Source organism: Aquarana catesbeiana, linkage group LG05, assembly GCF_042186555.1.
Source record: "Aquarana catesbeiana isolate 2022-GZ linkage group LG05, ASM4218655v1, whole genome shotgun sequence".
Classification (NCBI taxonomy): Eukaryota; Metazoa; Chordata; class Amphibia; order Anura; family Ranidae; genus Aquarana; species Aquarana catesbeiana.
The window spans coordinates 603193813-603211887 of record NC_133328.1 but is presented as its reverse complement, the minus strand read 5'-3'; positions in this window follow the sequence as shown (position 1 = coordinate 603211887).

Here is an 18075-nt window from a genome sequence, read left to right as displayed (position 1 = left end):
AGCAATATACTTAAATCCCAAAAGAGGGGAGGGACCTCTGTGTCCCATGATGTACTCCAAAAAAAGGATTTTACAGGTAAGCTGTTATAAAAATCCTATTTTCTTTATCGTACATCATGGGACACAGAGCCTTAAGTAATTACTTAATGGGACGTCCCATAGCAATGCTACTTGAGGGGAGGGAGACACAACCCAGAGGGTACCCCCAGACTTGAGGACCTATACTGCTGCCTGCAGCACACTGCGCCTAAAGGTGATATCCTCATACCTCCTTACATCCAATTGATAAAACTTGGTGAATGTATGTACTGAAGACCAAGTTGTGGCCTTACAGATCTGAGCCATGGAGGCCTGGTGATGCACTGCCCAAGAAGCACTAACCGCCCAGGTAGAGTGTGCCTTAACTTGAAAATGGGGAATCTTACCCCTTAAATTATAAGTTTGAATTATAACTTGCCAAATCCACTTAGCGCTAGTGGATTTCGACACTGCCTGTCCTTTCTTAGGACCCTCTGGCAGAATAAATAAGACATCAGTCTTACGAATCTGAGCAGTTGTCTTTAAATAGATTTTCACTGCTCTCACTACATAAAGACAATGTAGTGACTTTTCTTCCCTGGAACATGGTTTTGGAAAAAATGATGGCAGGACAATATCTTGGTTCAGGTGAAAACCTGAAACTACTTTTGGCAAAAAAGTCTGGACGAGGGCGTAACGCCACTCTGTCCTCATGAATAATCAAATATGGCTCTTTACAAGAAAGAGCAGCCAATTCCGAAACCCTCCTTGCTGAGGATATAGCAACCAAAAATATCAACTTCCTTGTCAGAAGGACTAAGGGAATATGTTGTATTGGTTCAAATGGCTGTTTTTGTAACACAGACAAAACTAAGTTCAAGTCCCAAGGGTTCAAGGGAGGTTTGACTGGCGGATTAAGTGGCATCACCCCTTGCATAAAACCCCGGACTAAAGAATGTGTAGCAAGTGGTCTTTGAAATAAGACTGATAAAGATTTGGCCTTAAATAGTACACGGCCAATTTAATTTCTACCCCTAAATGTAGAAAGGCAAGAATTCTGCCTATGATATATCTCTGAGGGTGCCCACCCTTGGATTCACACCAGAAAACATAAGCCCTCCAGACCCTATAACAGTGATGCCGAATCTTGGCACCCCAGATGTTTTGGAACTACATTTCCCATGATGCTCATGCACTCTACAGTGTAGTTGAGCATCATGGGAAGTGTAGTTCCAAAACATCTGGGGTGCAAAGGTTCGCCATCACTGCGCTATAATATATAGTTCTGGAAGCTGGCTTCCTTGCGTTTCCTCAGAACGTGGGTTTCAATAGCCAAGCCGTTAAATTTAGAGACCGTAAGGTAGGATGGAATATTGGACCCTGTGAGAGCAGATCTGGCCGTAGTGGGAGGGGCCATGGACCCTCTACTGCCATCTTTATGATTTCTGCATACCATGACCTTCTGGGCCATGCTGGTGCTACCAGAATTACCAGCTTTCTTTCCAGCTTGATCCTGCAAAGAAGTTGTGGCAGCAACTGAATAGGGGGGAATGCATAGATCAGTGAGAACTGATCCCACGGGGTCACCAACGCATCCGTTCCGCATTCGAGTGGATCCTGTGTTCTGGCCACAAAGTTGACTAACTTCATGTTGAACCTCGACGCTAGAAAATCTACGTCCGGAGTCCCCCATCTTTGCCAAACAGCCCAAAATATGTCGGTGGGGAAGAGACCATTTACCTGGGAATAACGGCTGGCGACTCAAGTAGTCCGCCTGCCAATTCTCTACTCCCGGAATGAAGACATTCCTTTCTGCCCAAGTTAGAATATGGTTCACCTCTCTCTGCGCTGAGAGACTTTTGGTGCCCCCTTGGTGATTGATATAGGCCACAGCTATGGCATTGTCGGATTGGATCCTGACAGGACAATCCTGTAACCTGGAAGTCCAGGCCTTCAGAGCCAGACGCACTGCCCGAATCTCTAGGATATTGATGGGCAAGGTTCTTTCGGTTCTTGACCACTGTCCCTGGACAGTTGTCTTTTCTAGTACTGCTCCCCAGCCTGAAAGGCTGGCATCTGTCGTTACCACTTTCCAGATGACTGGTCTGAAGGATTTTCTTTTCAGCAGATTCTGGGTTAGTAACCACCAACTGAGGCTTTGGGCATAGGGAACTGCTTCAAATGAAGCCACTGTGTTTCCTAGCAACCTCATGCAAAAGCGAATGGAGGGATCACCTTGTGACCTGACCATCCGTACCAGCTCTCTTATGGAGTTGATCTTTGCCTGAGGCAAGAACACCTTTTCCTGGGCTGTGTCTATGATCAGACCCAAGTACTCCAGCCTTTTTAGCGATATTAAGGAAGATTTCTCTAGGTTGAGAGTCCAACCCAATCTTTCCAGGTAACTGGTTGTAATGCGTATGATTTGCTCCAAAAGAGCCACCGACTGGTCTATTAGCAATAGATTGTCTAGGTACGCCATGACTGTTATGCCCTGTGCCCTTAACCTTGCTAGAGGTGGGGCCAGCACCTCTGTGAACACCTAGGATGCTGTTGCTAGCCCGAAGGATAAGCATCCCTGATGTCGATAGATGCCAGAAGTTCTCCTCCTGGAATGATAGAAACTACTGACCTGATCGTCTCCATGCGAAAGGAGCGGATCTTCAGGAACTGATTTAGATTTTTTAGATTTAGAATGGGTCTGACATCTCCATTTGGTTTTGGTACCATAAAAAGATTTGAATAAAATCCCAAATCTTGCTCTTTTGTGGGGATCTGTATGATCACCCCTTGAGATATTAATCGGTCTAGTGCCTGAAACAGAGATTGTCTTTTCTCTGGATCTTTGGGAACGCTTGACCTCAGGAAACGAGATTGTGGAAATTCCCGAAATTCCAGGTTGTACCCCAGCATTACCGTGGAGATGACCCATCTGTCCGGAATTTCCTTTTGCCAGACTTCTGAAAACTGCAGAAGTCTTCCCCCCACCTTGGAGAGGGGGGTTGCCTCTTCATGATGGGGCTTTAGGATTCTGCTCTGCAGGTTTCCGGCCCCAGGATTTCTTTTGAGCCTGGGTCTGACCCTGAGGTTTTCCTCTAGAGTCTGACGGAGGAGGCCATCGCCACTGCCTAGAGGCGGAAGCCCCTGGCACAGGGGAAAGAGCCCGTTTAAATGAAGGGCGTTGATACTTTCTTTTGACTGGCAAAAGAGTACCTTTCCCACTAGAAATTGTTTGGATATATTTGTCCAAATCCTCCCCAAATAGCTGCTCCCCATGAAAAGGGAACCCAGTTAGGGTTCCAGTTTTTTAACCACAGGATTCTACGCATATGTACAAGCATAAGCGTAAGGCGGGACGCCTGGTGAATAGAATCTTTAATGGCATCTATAGCAAAGCATAATGCTTTTGGTAGTTCCGCCAATTCCCAGGTTTGTTGTGTAGGAACCACTTTAAGGGCCTGTCTAAATTGGTCCTTTAGGGATTGACAGACTCCTATTGCAGCGACTGCTGGCTGAGTAAAGGTACCTGCCAAGGAAAAAGTAGATTTTAATAGGAATTCCAACCTTTTATCTGTTGGATCCTGAAGCATTTGTGCATTGTCTACTGGACAAGTTAGGCTTTTATTCACACTGGAAATCGCAGCACCAACTGCTTATACTTTCCATTTTTTGGTGAATTTCTCCTCCAGGGGATAGAGAACTGAAAATCTCTATGGAGGGAGAAAATGCTTATCCGGGTGATCCCATTCAGCAAAAATAAGCTGTTCTAGTAATGCATGGACAGCAAACGCATGCAAAGGCTGAGAAGGTTTTAAGGAACCAAAGGAAGAAACCGAGCTTTCAGAAGACTTTGTTAGGGGTAGCATGAAAGTAGAACGAACCATCTCCGTAAGAGATTGTATCAGCAATTTCTCAGATTGTGAGGCTGAAAAAGGTTCATCTACCGTTGTTTCCTCCGCAGAGGAATCATCGGTTTGTTTTTCCTCCTGATTGCCTGAGGGTAACACCTAATCCTGTACCCACTGTTCCCCTTGCAAAGGGTCTGAAGTGGGGGAGGGGGATCTAGTACGCTTCCTATCCATCTAATCTTCCTTCCAGACCCTGCAGGATGGAGGAAAGGACATCTTCAGTCACGTATACAGGGGCTGAGATGTGAGAAGCAGTTGCACCATCAACTTGCTCCAATGGCTCACCCTGGCTTGCCATAATTGGGAATTCAGGCGAGGATGACAGCGTGGAGATGCGACTCGAAATCCTAGCGCCTGGGGGTGAAACCTTTGGTACCTTTTTGGTTTTTGTGGTGTGTTTTTTGGTATGCATATTCCTAAGCACAAAAACAGAGGCACTATTAAATTGCACTTAATCGCTGAACATAATCATGACAGTAAAGCCGCTATTAAGTTCAGCCTAGTGCTGGGAAAAAAGTCCTTCCTATATCAGGAAAGCCAGTTGCAACCCTCACATGCCCCACAGCTCCTGTGTCCCTGTGTGCAGACTGCTTGTTTCCTCCTCGTCAGCCGAGGAGAGACTGTCCCAGCTGTGTTTTTATTATCCTTGCCTACCGTGCGTCCTCGTGGACGTTGCACGGCACTGCGCCTAGGCCTTGCCCCCTCCGTAAACACGCCCCCTGTTTCATTTTTTAAAATGTTCCTGGGCAGAGCCCTGTCACCAGCAGACAAAAGAAAAAAACACCATAACAGTAACAGTAATAACCACGGGACCTCCGCACCCCCCCCGGTGGGGGGGGGGGGTAATGCAAGGGGGGTACACCACTGATGTTCCCCTAACCCCCCAGTCCCTTCAGGGGGGAGAAAAGAAAGCATTTGGAAGATTTCTTTACCTGAGAAAAAATCCCCCTGCACAAGCTGTTGCGGTCACACAGAGACTGACTGAGCTTTAAAGTGAAGACAACAGATTAACCACTTGCTTACTGGGCACTTAAACCCCCCTCCTATCCAGACCAACTTTCAGCTTTCAGCACTGATGCACTTTGAATGACAATTGCACAGTCATACAACACTGTACCCAAATTACATTTTTTATCATTTTTTCCCCACAAATAGAGCTTTCTTTTGGTGGTATTTGATCACCTCTGCGGTTTTTATTTTTTGTTAAAAAAAATGTAAAAAGACTGAATTTTTTTTTTTTTTAATTTTTTTATATTTTGTTATAAAAAAATTAAAACAGGTAATTTTTCTCCTGCTGCAGTATAATAACGGCGGCTGGGAGGCAAGCGGCTAAAAAAAATTCTTATTTATCTCACTTACTTTTTATTTTTACACATCTTTTTTCCTATGTAAACATCTCTTGTAATAGAAATGAGCATGACAGGTCCTCTTTTTTGAGAGATCTGAGGTCAAAAAGACCCCAGATCTCTCATTTACCTTTAAAAGCAAATGAAAAAAAATAATTTTGGACGTAAAAAAAAAAAAAAAACGTGTTTTTGACCAAGAAGCGAAAATGATATCAAAGGTCGTTTAGGTCCACCAAGGGCATAGAGAGGAGCGAGGCCCCTCTTGCTCTCACTCGACTTCCTGCCCAGCAAACGGCCACATCGGATCGCTTCCGGCCTTAACGCCATCCTCTAAAAGTGATCCCACAGCTAATGTGTCCGCGGGACCACTTTTATCTGACGTGGAATCGCCCATAGTAGAAATACAATACTGGGTTATGGCAGCTAGTTGCTGCCATAACACCGGCATTTAATGTCGAAGTAATGATGTATTTTTACTATGGGCCGGTCGGCAAGTGGATCCTCTGGGAAGCAGTTAAAGCTGAATTTTGTGCACAAAAACATTTCATTTGAATATATTGCTCAGCAGCCACAAAGGTTAAAAAATTCACTTTGCATGCACCACAAAATTTAATTTTCCATCATGTTCAAAAATACATAGCACGTGTGCTTGTAGGCGCCTCTGACACTTGTGCGACCTAAAAGTCACACGATTTTGCCAAGATTTTTGCCGTGACTTTGGCACGACTTTGTGATCTTGAGATCTATGGACCTCAAGTCATATCAAAGTCGGACCATCAAAGTGGTGCAGGGATTACTTTAAAGTCACTGCGATTTGAAGTCGCACAGATATGAATGGAACTCAGTGGAAATCATGGGGTACGACCAGGGGCGGACTGACCATTGAGCCACTCGGGCACTGCCCGAGGGCCCTGGGCCACTAGGGGGCCCCATCAGGGTTGCCAGCCTCAGTAAAACCAGGGACAGTATGTATAAATCTGTGTTTTTTTTACATCTGTCTGTGTATACTGTGTATACATGTATGTGTATACTGTGTGATTGTATACTGTGTATGTGTATACTGTGTGGCCCCATAATCTCTGATTGCCTGGGGGCCCCATAATCTCCTATTGCCTGGGGCATCATGAATTATCAGTCCGCCCCTGGGTACGACTTATCATGCGACTTTGGCGCCCCAGGTCGCAGGACAAGTTGCACAAGTGTGAAAGGGGCCTTACCTGCATTTTTTAGGTTGGTGACAGGGTCTCTTTACGGTAAATATTATACTAATACTTGGATGTTCACTAAAAATACAATATAGAGTGCCACTAAACATCAGTTTTACTCCAGATATCTCAGACTTTGCTTTCCTGTTCTGACACTTTGCAGGGGACCCCGTTTGTGATTTCTCATCAAGTTTCACAATTTACATGCTGAAGATTTTTTCTAGTATTTTACATGACTAGTTTTAGATGACTTTGGTTCCCTCTAGTGACTAAAATAGAAAATACTTATAGCTGAAATTATCCTTTCTCACCAACACAAGGACAAGACGAATAACGATATTTCCTATTGTGTGCACTACAAAGAAAAGGACAGTTGCACTTCTGCACAGCGCATTCCAACACACTGGGGGAGATTTACTAAAACTGGTGCACACAGAATCTGGTACAGCTGTGCATAGTACCCAATCAGCTTCTAACTTCAGCTTAAAGTGGTTGTAAACCCTTACAACACACTTTTTGCTACAGGTAAGCCTATAATAAGGCTTACCTGTAGCTACCCTGGATATATCCTAAACCCTGAACAGTTTAGGAGATATCCCCTGTAATTGTTTGTGCCAACGTCATCGAGACATGCGCACTGAAGTAAACTGACATGCAGTTGCTTTAGTGAGTGTGCTGTTACTGGCGGTTCCCGCACGCATGCCTGGGAGTGACGTCATCGCGGCTCCGGCCAGTCACAGCGCCGGAGCCCGCGATACCCAGAAATAACTCCGGACTGGGAGCGATGTCGGCCACCAAAGCAGTGTACGAGGACGGCTGCAGGGGCTTTAAACTCACGTAAGTAATTCATAATGAGCTAGTATGCTACGCATACTAGCTTATTATGCCTTTGTCTTGCAGGTTTTTTTTTCGTCCTAGGGTTTACAACCACTTTAATCAATTAAGCTTTGACAATAAAACCTGGAAGCTGATTGGTTACTATGCACAGCTTCACCAGATTCTGTGTGCACCAGCTTTAGTAAATCCGCCCCACTGTAACACGTTGCAATGCACTGCAGCACATAGCAAAATCATGCAGAAAAAAAAATGCACTACAACACAGCACAACCCAAAAACACATGCCAGTACGTCAGTGGCGTAGCGTGGGGGGTGCAGGGGGTGCCGTGGCCCCGGGCGCGACATTTAGGGGGGCGCCAGTATTTTTCACTGGCTGCCTCCTCCTAATTTCTCGATCCTGTGTCCCTGGCCCGGCCGCCATGTTAAGTGCCGGCGCCCTGTGATTGGGCGTATGGGGGGTCATGTGAGGCGTAGGGCTGGCCTGTCCTAGATCGCTCCTGAAGTCCCGCCTCCGCACATGACCCCCCATACGCCCAATCACAGGGCGCCGGACACTGAACATGGCTGCAGCCAGAGCGCAGGGGAGAGAAGAATGTGAGCCACCGCTGTGTTCTCCTCCTCCTCCTCCTCCTCCGGATCGATGCAGCCAGGATAAGAAGGTGAGTGAGAGTCTTGTTACTGGCTGGGGGGGGGGGGGGGGGGTCGGGCGAGAGAGAGAGACTGTAGGCAGGACAGTGTAGTGTAGTATAGTGGTTAGTATAGTGTAGTTTAGCATGGAGGTCAGTGTAGTGGTCAGTATGGGGGGCAGTGTAGTGTAGTATAGTGGTCAGTGTAGTATGGTGGTCAGTATAGTGGACAGTGTAGTATGGTGGTCAGTGTAGTGTAGTATGGTGGTCAGTATAGTGGACAGTGTAGTATGGTGGTCAGTATAGTGTAGTATAGTATAGTGGTCAGTATAGTGGTCAGTATAGTGTAGTTTAGTATGGAGGTCAGTGTAGTGTAGTGGACAGTATAGTATAGTGGACAGTGTAGTATGGTGGTCAGTATAGTGTAGTATAGTGGACAGTATAGTGTAGTTTAGTATGGAGGTCAGTGTAGTATAGTGGTTAGTATGGTGTTTAGTGTAGTGGACAGTATAGTGGTCAGTATAGTGTAGTGGACAGTGTAGTGTAGTATGGTGGTCAGTATAGTGGACAGTGTAGTATAGTGGTCAGTGTAGTGTAGTGTAGTATGGTGGTTAGTGTAGTATAGTGGTCAGTATAGTATAGTGGTCAGTGTAGTGTAGTATGGTGGTCAGTATAGTGGACAGTGTAGTATAGTGGACAGTGTAGTGTAGTATGGTGGTCAGTATAGTGGACAGTGTAGTGTAGTATAGTATAGTGGTCAGTATAGTGTAGTTTAGTATGGAGGTCAGTGTAGTGTAGTGGACAGTGTAGTATAGAGGTCAGTGTAGTGTAGTATGGTGGTCAGTGTAGTGTAGTATGGTGGTCAGTATAGTGGACAGTGTAGTATGGTGGTCAGTGTGGTGTAGTATGGTGGTCAGTATAGTGGACAGTGTAGTATGGTGGTCAGTGTAGTGTAGTATGGTGGTCAGTATAGTGGACAGTGTAGTGTAGTATGGTGGTCAGTATAGTGGACAGTGTAGTATGGTGGTCAGTATAGTGTAGTATAGTGGTTAGTGTAGCATAGTATAGTGGTCAGTATAGTGGTCAGTATAGTGTAGTTTAATATAGAGGTCAGTATAGTGTAGTGGACAGTATAGTATAGTGGACAGTGTAGTATGGTGGTCAGTATAGTGTAGTATAGTGGACAGTATAGTGTAGTTTAGTATGGAGGTCAGTGTAGTATAGTGGTTAGTATGGTGTTTAGTGTAGTGGACAGTATAGTGGTCAGTATAGTGTAGTGGACAGTGTAGTGTAGTGTAGTATGGTGGTCAGTATAGTGGACAGTGTAGTATAGTGGACAGTGTAGTATGGTGGTTAGTGTAGTGTAGTATAGTGGTCAGTATAGTATAGTGGTCAGTGTAGTATGGTGGTCAGTATAGTGGACAGTGTAGTATAGTGGACAGTGTAGTGTAGTATGGTGGTCAGTATAGTGGACAGTGTAGTGTAATATAGTGGTTAGTGTAGTATAGTGGTCAGTATAGTGTAGTTTAGTATGGAGGTCAGTGTAGTGTAGTGGACAGTATAGTATAGTGGACAGTGTAGTATGGTGGTCAGTATAGTGTAGTATGGTGGTCAGTATAATGTAGTATGGTGGACAGCGTAGTATAACAGACAGTGTAGTATAGTGGTTAGTGTAGTATAGTATAGTATAGTGGTTAGTATAGTGTAGTTTAGTATGGAGGTCAGTGTAGTGTAGTATAGTGGTCAGTGTAGTGTAGTATAGTGGACAGTGTAGTGTAGTATAGTGGACAGTGTAGTGTAGTATGGTTGTCAGTACAGTGTAGTATAGTGGACAGTGTAGTATAGTGGTCAGTGTAGTGAAGTATAGTGGACAGTGTAGTATGGTTGTCAGTACAGTGTAGTATAGTGGACAGTATAGTGTAGTATAGTGGTCAGTGTAGTATGGTTGTCAGTGTAGTGTAGTATAGTGGACAGTATAGTGTAGTATAGTGGACAGTGTAGTATGGTGGTCAGTATAGTGGTCAGTGTAGTGTAGTATGGTGGTTAGTGTAGTATGGTGGTCAGTGTAGTGTAGTATGGTGGTCAGTGTAGTGTAGTATAGTGGTCAGTGTAGTGTAGTATGGTGGTCATTGTAGTGTAGTATAGTGGTCAGTGTAGTGCAGTATGGTGGTCAGTGTAGTGTAGTATGGTGGTCAGTGTAGTGTAGTATGGTGGTCAGTGTAGTGTAGTATAGTGGTCAGTGTAGTGTAGTATGGTGGTCAGTGTAGTGTAGTATAGTGGTCAGTGTAGTATGGTGGTCAGTGTAGTGTAGTATAGTGGTCAGTGTAGTGTAGTATGGTGGTCAGTGTAGTGTAGTATAGTGGTCAGTGTAGTGTAGTATGGTGGTCAGTGTAGTGTAGTATAGTGGTCAGTGTATTATGGTGGTCAGTGTAGTGTAGTATAGTGATCAGTATAGTGGACAGTGTAGTATGGTGGTCAGTGTAGTGTAGTATAGTGGACAGTGTAGTATGGTGGTCAGTGTAGTGTAGTATAGTGGTCAGTATAGTGTAGTATAGTGGTCAGTATAGTGGACAGTATAGTGTAGTATAGTGGACAGTGTAGTGTAGTATAGTGGTCAGTATAGTGGTCAGTGTAGTATAGTGGACAGTATAGTGGACAGTATAGTATAGTGGTCAGTGTAGTGGACAATGTAGTGTAGTGGACAGTGTAGTTCTCAGTGTAATGGACAGTATAGGAATCAGGTAGGTCAGTACTATTGTATTTGAAGGGACTCAGGGATAGCTAAAAGTCCGCAGGTTAGGGGGCGCAAATTACTTGCCTTACCCCGGGTGCTGACAAGCCACGCTACACCACTGCAGTACGTGTGCATTACATGTAAATGAATACATGTGCTATGGTGTCATCAAGCCCTCGGAGGAAATGACCCTTTTATAACCTGATAATTGCTTTTTTTGCATTCACTGACAATTATTCAGTTTTTATCAGCTAGTTTGGCTTCTACAAATTCTTCACACCTACCTTTGGCTTCTTGCCCATTTTCTTGCTGTTGATCGCTAACTACCGCTGGTTAGGAGCATGAGAAAGCTGGTCAGCTATTAAGCTCACAATAAAGACAGCACAATAAAGTTGAACTGTGTATAAAAAGATACCGCGCTGATAGTCTCTAAGTAATAGAAAGCTGCTAGCACCACATTTTGTATTGAAAATCATATAGTATAATTCTGCTGCGCTAATAAAGTGACAAGAGTGATATATGCAGACCCTTATTAATAGGTGACCCGCACAGATCATTGATTGATGTGGCTTGTGTACATCTGAGTACAAAAACTAAAACAAAATACCAGTTCAAATATAATGGTGGAAGAAATTGATATCTGAAGTTATAACATAAGTAAAGTGTTACGTGCAATAAAGTCCAAATATGACAAAACGAATATACTATGTACAACACAATGTCATCATATAAAGCCATATAGCAAAAAAATCTTATAAAGAAAACAATAATCATAACATAAATAATTGAAGAGAAAAGTCCACAGTAGTGTTGTAGAAAAGTCCCAATATTAAAGAGACAGTATTCCAATGATAATGGCTGGTAATTCCAATCCCCATAGATAAGTCACCACCGTGAGAGATATCCACCACCTTATGATATTGAATATGCTTACCGAAGCTCGTGGACCCAATCAACCTACGGTGTTTGGTCAAACAGGCAAAGGTGAATATACATCAGTAGAGGGATGGTTCCATAACCACTCCATGAAGGACAACCTTTAGGCAACTTTAAGGGACCACCAACTCCACCATCAAGCATGAATCATTTCCTCTTAGTAACACACCGGTAATGTTCCATCCAAAAAAGAACAGAGTACAGTGAAGTATGACATAGGACCTGGATATGGAAAAATGCAGCGCTAATTATACAAAACAAGTCAAAGTGTAATACTATACATAAACACCTATAAATGATATTAACTCAAAACAAACATTAATGTAAAATCCACCTTGTGGGAGTGAATTGAACGTCACTGTGCTAGTGCCTACACCACAGTAAATTGAATGAAAAGTCCAAAACATAAAACAGAACTGTAAAAGTCCAAATATATATGTGATCCAGCAAACATATGTGACATCCGACCAGCGGTGTGACCCTTAAGATGGGAAAATAACCAGAAGCACCACCACCATAGATAGGAGGAGGCTTACCAGATCGCAATGACTTGGAGAGGCGTATACCACCAAAGTCCTAAAGACTTGTTAGGTTAGGTTTTTATAAAAAAAAATATATATATTTTTTTTATTATTTTTATCTATTAAATAAGATTTCTAATCATATGAAGTTAATATCAAGAGTCCCCCTTTACATCAGAGTCCATAGAGTTCCCCTTTTACATCTGAACTCGCAGAGTTCCCTTTCACTCTAAGGGGGGACTCTGCAGACTCTGATGTAAGGGAGAACTCTGGAGACTCTAATATAAGGGATGCTCTGGGAACCCTGATTTAAGGGGGAACACTGAGAACTTTGATGTACGGAGAGGACTCTGATGTAAGGGGGAACACTGTGGCCTCTGGTGTAAAGGGGAACTCTGATGTAAGGGGTGCTCTAAAAATACTGATTTACCTTAGTGTACTTACTCAGAGGCAGGAGAGAGAAGAGGGAGACTTCAGTCACAGGCAGGGATGGATGGTGAGCTCACTCACCCCTTGGCAGTCAGCACCTCTCATCCAGATGTATCTGAGGATGCTGGACTTCAAATTTCCAGCCCCAACTTTCCTTTTCTGAGGCACAGCCCTGGGGATGGGAGTATGGGCAGACGCAGAGGAGTAGGGGCGTAAGGAAGAGGTGCAGATCAAGCCCTCTCTCCTCTCCTATCTGTGTGTGTTTGGGGGGGCGGGGGATTGTTAGTGTTGGCTTTGGGCAGCATGAAAGAGAGTGTAACAGACACTCCCAGCTTAGACAACTGCAGCCAGCAATCCTGCTGGGAAGCCATAGTCCAGTCTGAATAATGTGTCCGGGTTTCAGGCAGTCAGGCAGTCTGAAACCCGGACGTATGATTCCAAACCAGAACTGTCCGGGTGAATCCCAGACAGGTGGCAACCCTACACTCCAGCGACTGCAAGAAAAAAAAAGATGTATCCTCTGTATACAGAAGGGGTTCTTTATTGTAAGAGTTGTAAACATGTGGAAACATCCTCCATGGCAGTTGGTTCTAGCAGATTTAGTACATTGCTTCCAAAAAGGGTTATTGGCCCCCAGCATTTAAAAAAAACAGCTCTGGCTGCTAAACACACCTGATCTCCACTGCTGTCTCCTGCAGACTCACCAATCTAGCAATGCAGCTCCTCTCTTCCGCCCTGGGCTCATAGGAGAATGCTGGAGAAAGCAGCATCATATTAGATGTACCCCCTCTCTGCAGCATGATCTGCTCTTCACTGGAGGAAGATGTAGGGGAAGAGAACCTGTGATGTCACCAGACCAAAGACAACTGGAAAAAGGATATTATGGAATTTTTTTTTTTCATCAATAATTTTTATTGTTTTATGGTAATTCAGAGGCAAACAATGTATACAATGTACGTCGAGTTACAAAGGGGTTGGTACAGTTTAAGACACAATAGAAATTGTCTTGAGTATATGTCAAACAGAAACTTTCATGTATAAAACTTGTATGTCATGGAAAGAACAAAACATGGCTAGCAGGAGATCGTGGTTCCCGCTCCCCCAAGAACCCCCAATGGGACCTCCTTTGGTACCTGGGAGAGAGCTAAGTCAGGTGCTCCCGGCACACCGTATGTCGTAATCTTTATCAGGATGCTTAGACTAACTTATTGCTATATCATGACAAAACTTTAAAGGTAATTTTCCTACTTTATAGGAATTTCACAGCTCCAGACAACTGTTTCCACGGTAACCACGCTTTCTTCTCTTTATCTAGACTACCTCCGTTGGAGGCCATTGCTAATTCATAACTGTAAGTTAACCAATACAAGTGTATGTTCGATTGAAGGAATTTTACCATTTTCCACAATCTTGTGATACTCAGTCTTGCCGCTAGCGGGATGTGAGTTGAGACATGTCAGGTGGGTTGCGGTACGGAGTTAATGTTAAGATTCAAAATCGCCAAGTCAGGTGCAGGGGGAACATGTTGGGTGGCAATGTCCGATAGTACTTGGAAAATAGTTTTCCAGTAGCCTCGGAGATTGCTGCGTGTCCAAAAGATGTGGAACATGTCGCCCTTACTTGTCAGGTGTATTCGCACTAAACAGCGCGAGTTTTGAAGGGGTTAGGTACCATCTGAGGGACAATTTTTGCCCTAAGGCTGAGCATTTAGTTGATTTATAAATTGACTGTAGGGGACGTTGTCAATCATACTCAGTGCATGTTTGACCCAGATCTTTTTCTCAGTAGATATGGGGGGATGACTTTGTGAACCTGAGTTTTTGATGTAGTATGTTAGAAAATAGAGATATCCCTTTAGTTTTAGGGGATGGTCCTGTTAAGAATTCCCATGCTTTTGGGGAAATTGTGTATAGCGGAAGGCGTAGTGCTTCCAGACAGTGCTTAATACGAATATAAGTGAATAGCTCCGTGTGGGGTAGCTTAAATTTGCGTTGTAGAAGGGGAAAGCGTTTCATACTAGAACCCTGAAGTAAGTCTTGGATGGATCTGATTCCTTGTCGTGACCAATGAGACAGAGATAAGTCTGGTGAGAGATGGTGTAGAGATTCGATCAGAATTGAGATCGAGGGAGTGTTAGGTGGGCTATGGTTGTTCTGGGCTAATGTTTTCCATGCGTGCGCTGTTGTTTTTATGGAAGGGGATATTGTCGACGGTATTTGTGATCCTGGGGGGGTGCTCATCAGCCACCACATCAAATTTCGGCGCAGTAGTGATAAGCTTTCTATTGTGCTCCACAGCTTATGTGGGCTGGGAAGGAACCATTCGGTCAACTGGTCTAGAACAGAAGCTAAGTGGTAATCCTCAAAATTAATGGACCCTGATCCCCCCGCTAATTTGTGTTTCATGAGCGTCACATGTGCACTTCAAGGTTTGGACCCTTTCCAAATACATCTGTTGAGTAGGGTTTGAAGGGATTTGAAGAAGTACCTGGGTATGGGGAGAGTTCTAAATAAGTAAAGAATTTGTGGTACGTGAAGCATTTTGAATGCCGCAAGTCTGCCTGACCAGGATAATTCTTGTTTTGTTATGGTTTGGATTTCTGTAATTTGGTAAAGGAGAGGTTTGAAGTTAGCTGAAAAAAGGTGTTTAACCGATCTTGTAAGCTGTACCCCAAGATAGGCTATACTTTTGTCGGACCAGGCAAAGGGATATTGGATCTGCAGTAGGTTTTTAGTTGTGGCATCTAGTTTAAGATCTAGAATGTGTGATTTGGCCGTGTTCAGTCTATAGTATGAGACTTTGCCGAACCAGTCCAGTGTTTTTTGGACTTCAGCTAGGGAGAAGGTTGGATTAGTGAGGATTAGGATCATGTCACCTGCGAAGAGACTGATCTTATGGGGAGTTTTGCCTAGTGTTAGGCCTGTGATTAAAGGATTCACACATGTTCTGCCAGGGGTTCCATCATCAGGTTGAAAATTATTGGTGATAGAGGGCACCCCTGGCCATTCGTTATGTTGAATGGTTGAGATAACATGTCCGCTGAATATACTTGTGCTGACGGTGTGCCATAATGGCCCTGTATATGTAATCTCTGAAACCAAATTTCTGGAGTACCTTTTGAAGGTAGTTCCAATGCACCCTGGCGTACGCCTTCTCTGTGTCTAAGGAAAGCAGCAGAGAAGGCTTTCCGCTGGATTCAGCATGGTGTATTAAGCTGATCATACGTCTTGTAGCATCAGGTGCTTGTCTCCCTTTAGTGAACCCTGATTGGTCTGTGTGGATGAAGCCTGGCATAACTTCTAGAAAACGTCTGGCAATGGTCTTGGCACAGATTTTTAAATATAGGTTTAGCAGGGATATGGGGTGAAAGTTTTGGGGAGCTGTTGGTTCCTTTCCCGGCTTCGGGAGTGTAATAATAATTGCATTTAATGATTCCTTAGCGAATCTAGAAGAGGAGGCAGCGTTGTTGAAGAGTTGTGATAAGTATGGGGTTAATTTAATGGAATTTTTTTATAGTACTCTCCAGTCAATCCGCCAGGACCTGGTGCTTTCCCCGCGGTAAAAGAGTTTATCGTGGAGAGCATTTCTATGTCCGTGAAGGGCTCATTTAAATATTGTAGTTGTGTTTCAGTTAGAGTAGGAAGTGTAATCTGTCATAGAAATGTATGGATGTTGTCATTGGAGGGAGTGTATATGATAAGCCCCGGTTCACACTGAGGCAGCGCGACTTGCAGCGCGACTGCCTCAGGTGACCTGGACACGACAGGGGCGGCGACTTGCAAAACGACTTCTATATAGAAGTCTATGCAAGTCGCCTCAAGTCGCCCCCAAAGTAGTACAGGAACCTTTTTCTAAGTCAGAGCGACGCAACAGTTCCATTGTACAGAACGGGACGCTACAGTCGTCCTAGTGTGAACCGACCCTAAAGGTCACTATAGTAGTGCATTCAATATGTCTTGTGGGTTAGTCAGGCGTTCTTTGCGGGGATGGAATAAATGGCTTATTTTGGATTTGGTCCTTTTCCCTTTGAGGCATTGTGCCATTTTTTTCCCTGCTGGATCGTCTGTGTCGGTTGTGGGTCAGTTTTATGTTGGGCCTCAATGCTAGCGATTTGTGAGGTAAGGTCATCAATACGCTGCATTCTCTTCTTCTTACATATAGAGCTTAGTTTCATTATAGTACCTCTAAGAACAGCTTTGTGCGCGTTCCGCACCATGCCGGGGTCATCCACTGATCCACAATTAAGGTTTAGTATTCGTTTAGTTTCTTGGGAGTATCTTGGATGTTGCAGTATATAATTGTTGGCCCGCCAGAGGAATGTATTCCGCTGGTACCCAGTGTCATTAATAGAGATTGTGACAGGAGTGTGGTCCGACCACGTCATGGTGTGAATTACAGATGCGCTAATTTTTTGCAAAAACCATTTGTCAGTTAGGAAAAGGCTAATTCTCAAATATGATTTATCATGTGGGGAGAAGTATGTGAAGTCCTTTTCAGAACCATGATGGCATCTCCACACATCATATAGATCATGTGCTGCGATTAAGTGTTTCAGGGGGGATTCTTTCCTATTTGCTGTCGATGTGGTGTCCATGTGTATATCCACAACCAAATTAAAGTCTCCGCAGAGGAGTAGATGTCCCTGTCGGATTTCTTGAGCTTTGTGTAATGTTTTCCTCAGGAAACTCATCTGATGAGTGTTGGGGGCTTACACATTGAGCATTGTGTAGGCAATTTTGTTGATGGGGCAGATTAGTATTATGAAACGACCATAAGGAGTGGCGCTTAGCCGGGAGGTTCAGTCCCTTGGCGTTTAGAGATAGGATGTTGAGTGGCATAACTGGTTGCCAGGTGTGTAGGAAGTGGTGGAAAGTTAGGTAAACACTTAGTTAGTTGGTAAGAGATCCGTGGTAGTCTGGGTGGGTATTACCAAAAACCGGGGATCCAACGGAGAGTTGAAGTTCGTGGTGCTGTGCTTTAATTCTAAAACTGCTAGGTAAACAATAAGTCAGGTTAGCTTGAAACAAGTAAAACTTATAGAAACTTTTCTGTTATTTGTTGGTCACTCACAAAATAAAAAAAAAAAAAAGAGGAACCCAGAATAAGGGTTCAAGTGCGGCGTATCAAAACAGAAGCTGAAGCAGTGTTGCCAACCGCCCGTAGATTTACGGGCAGCCCGTAAAAACAACCCGTTTTTCGGGGCGCCCGTGAATGCCCGTTACGGGCACCGGCGCCCGTAAAAATGATGGCCGCGAGCCGGCCACGCAACGGCGCATGCGCCGTTCCGAAGCTGGCCGGGCTCGGGAAAGCTCGTACGCGCTCGGCCGGGCGGCGCATGCGCAGTAACGTAATACCGCCGCCCGGCGCCATTTTCGAATCCATCGAGCGCGGCGGCAAGGCAAGCTGACAGCTGAGCTGAGCCAGGCGACGAGGCGACTCTGTCCTGTCATGCAGTGCATGACTTGGCTGGCTGCACACACAGGAGGTACGGAGAGTGAAGCTGTGGGGGGGATGG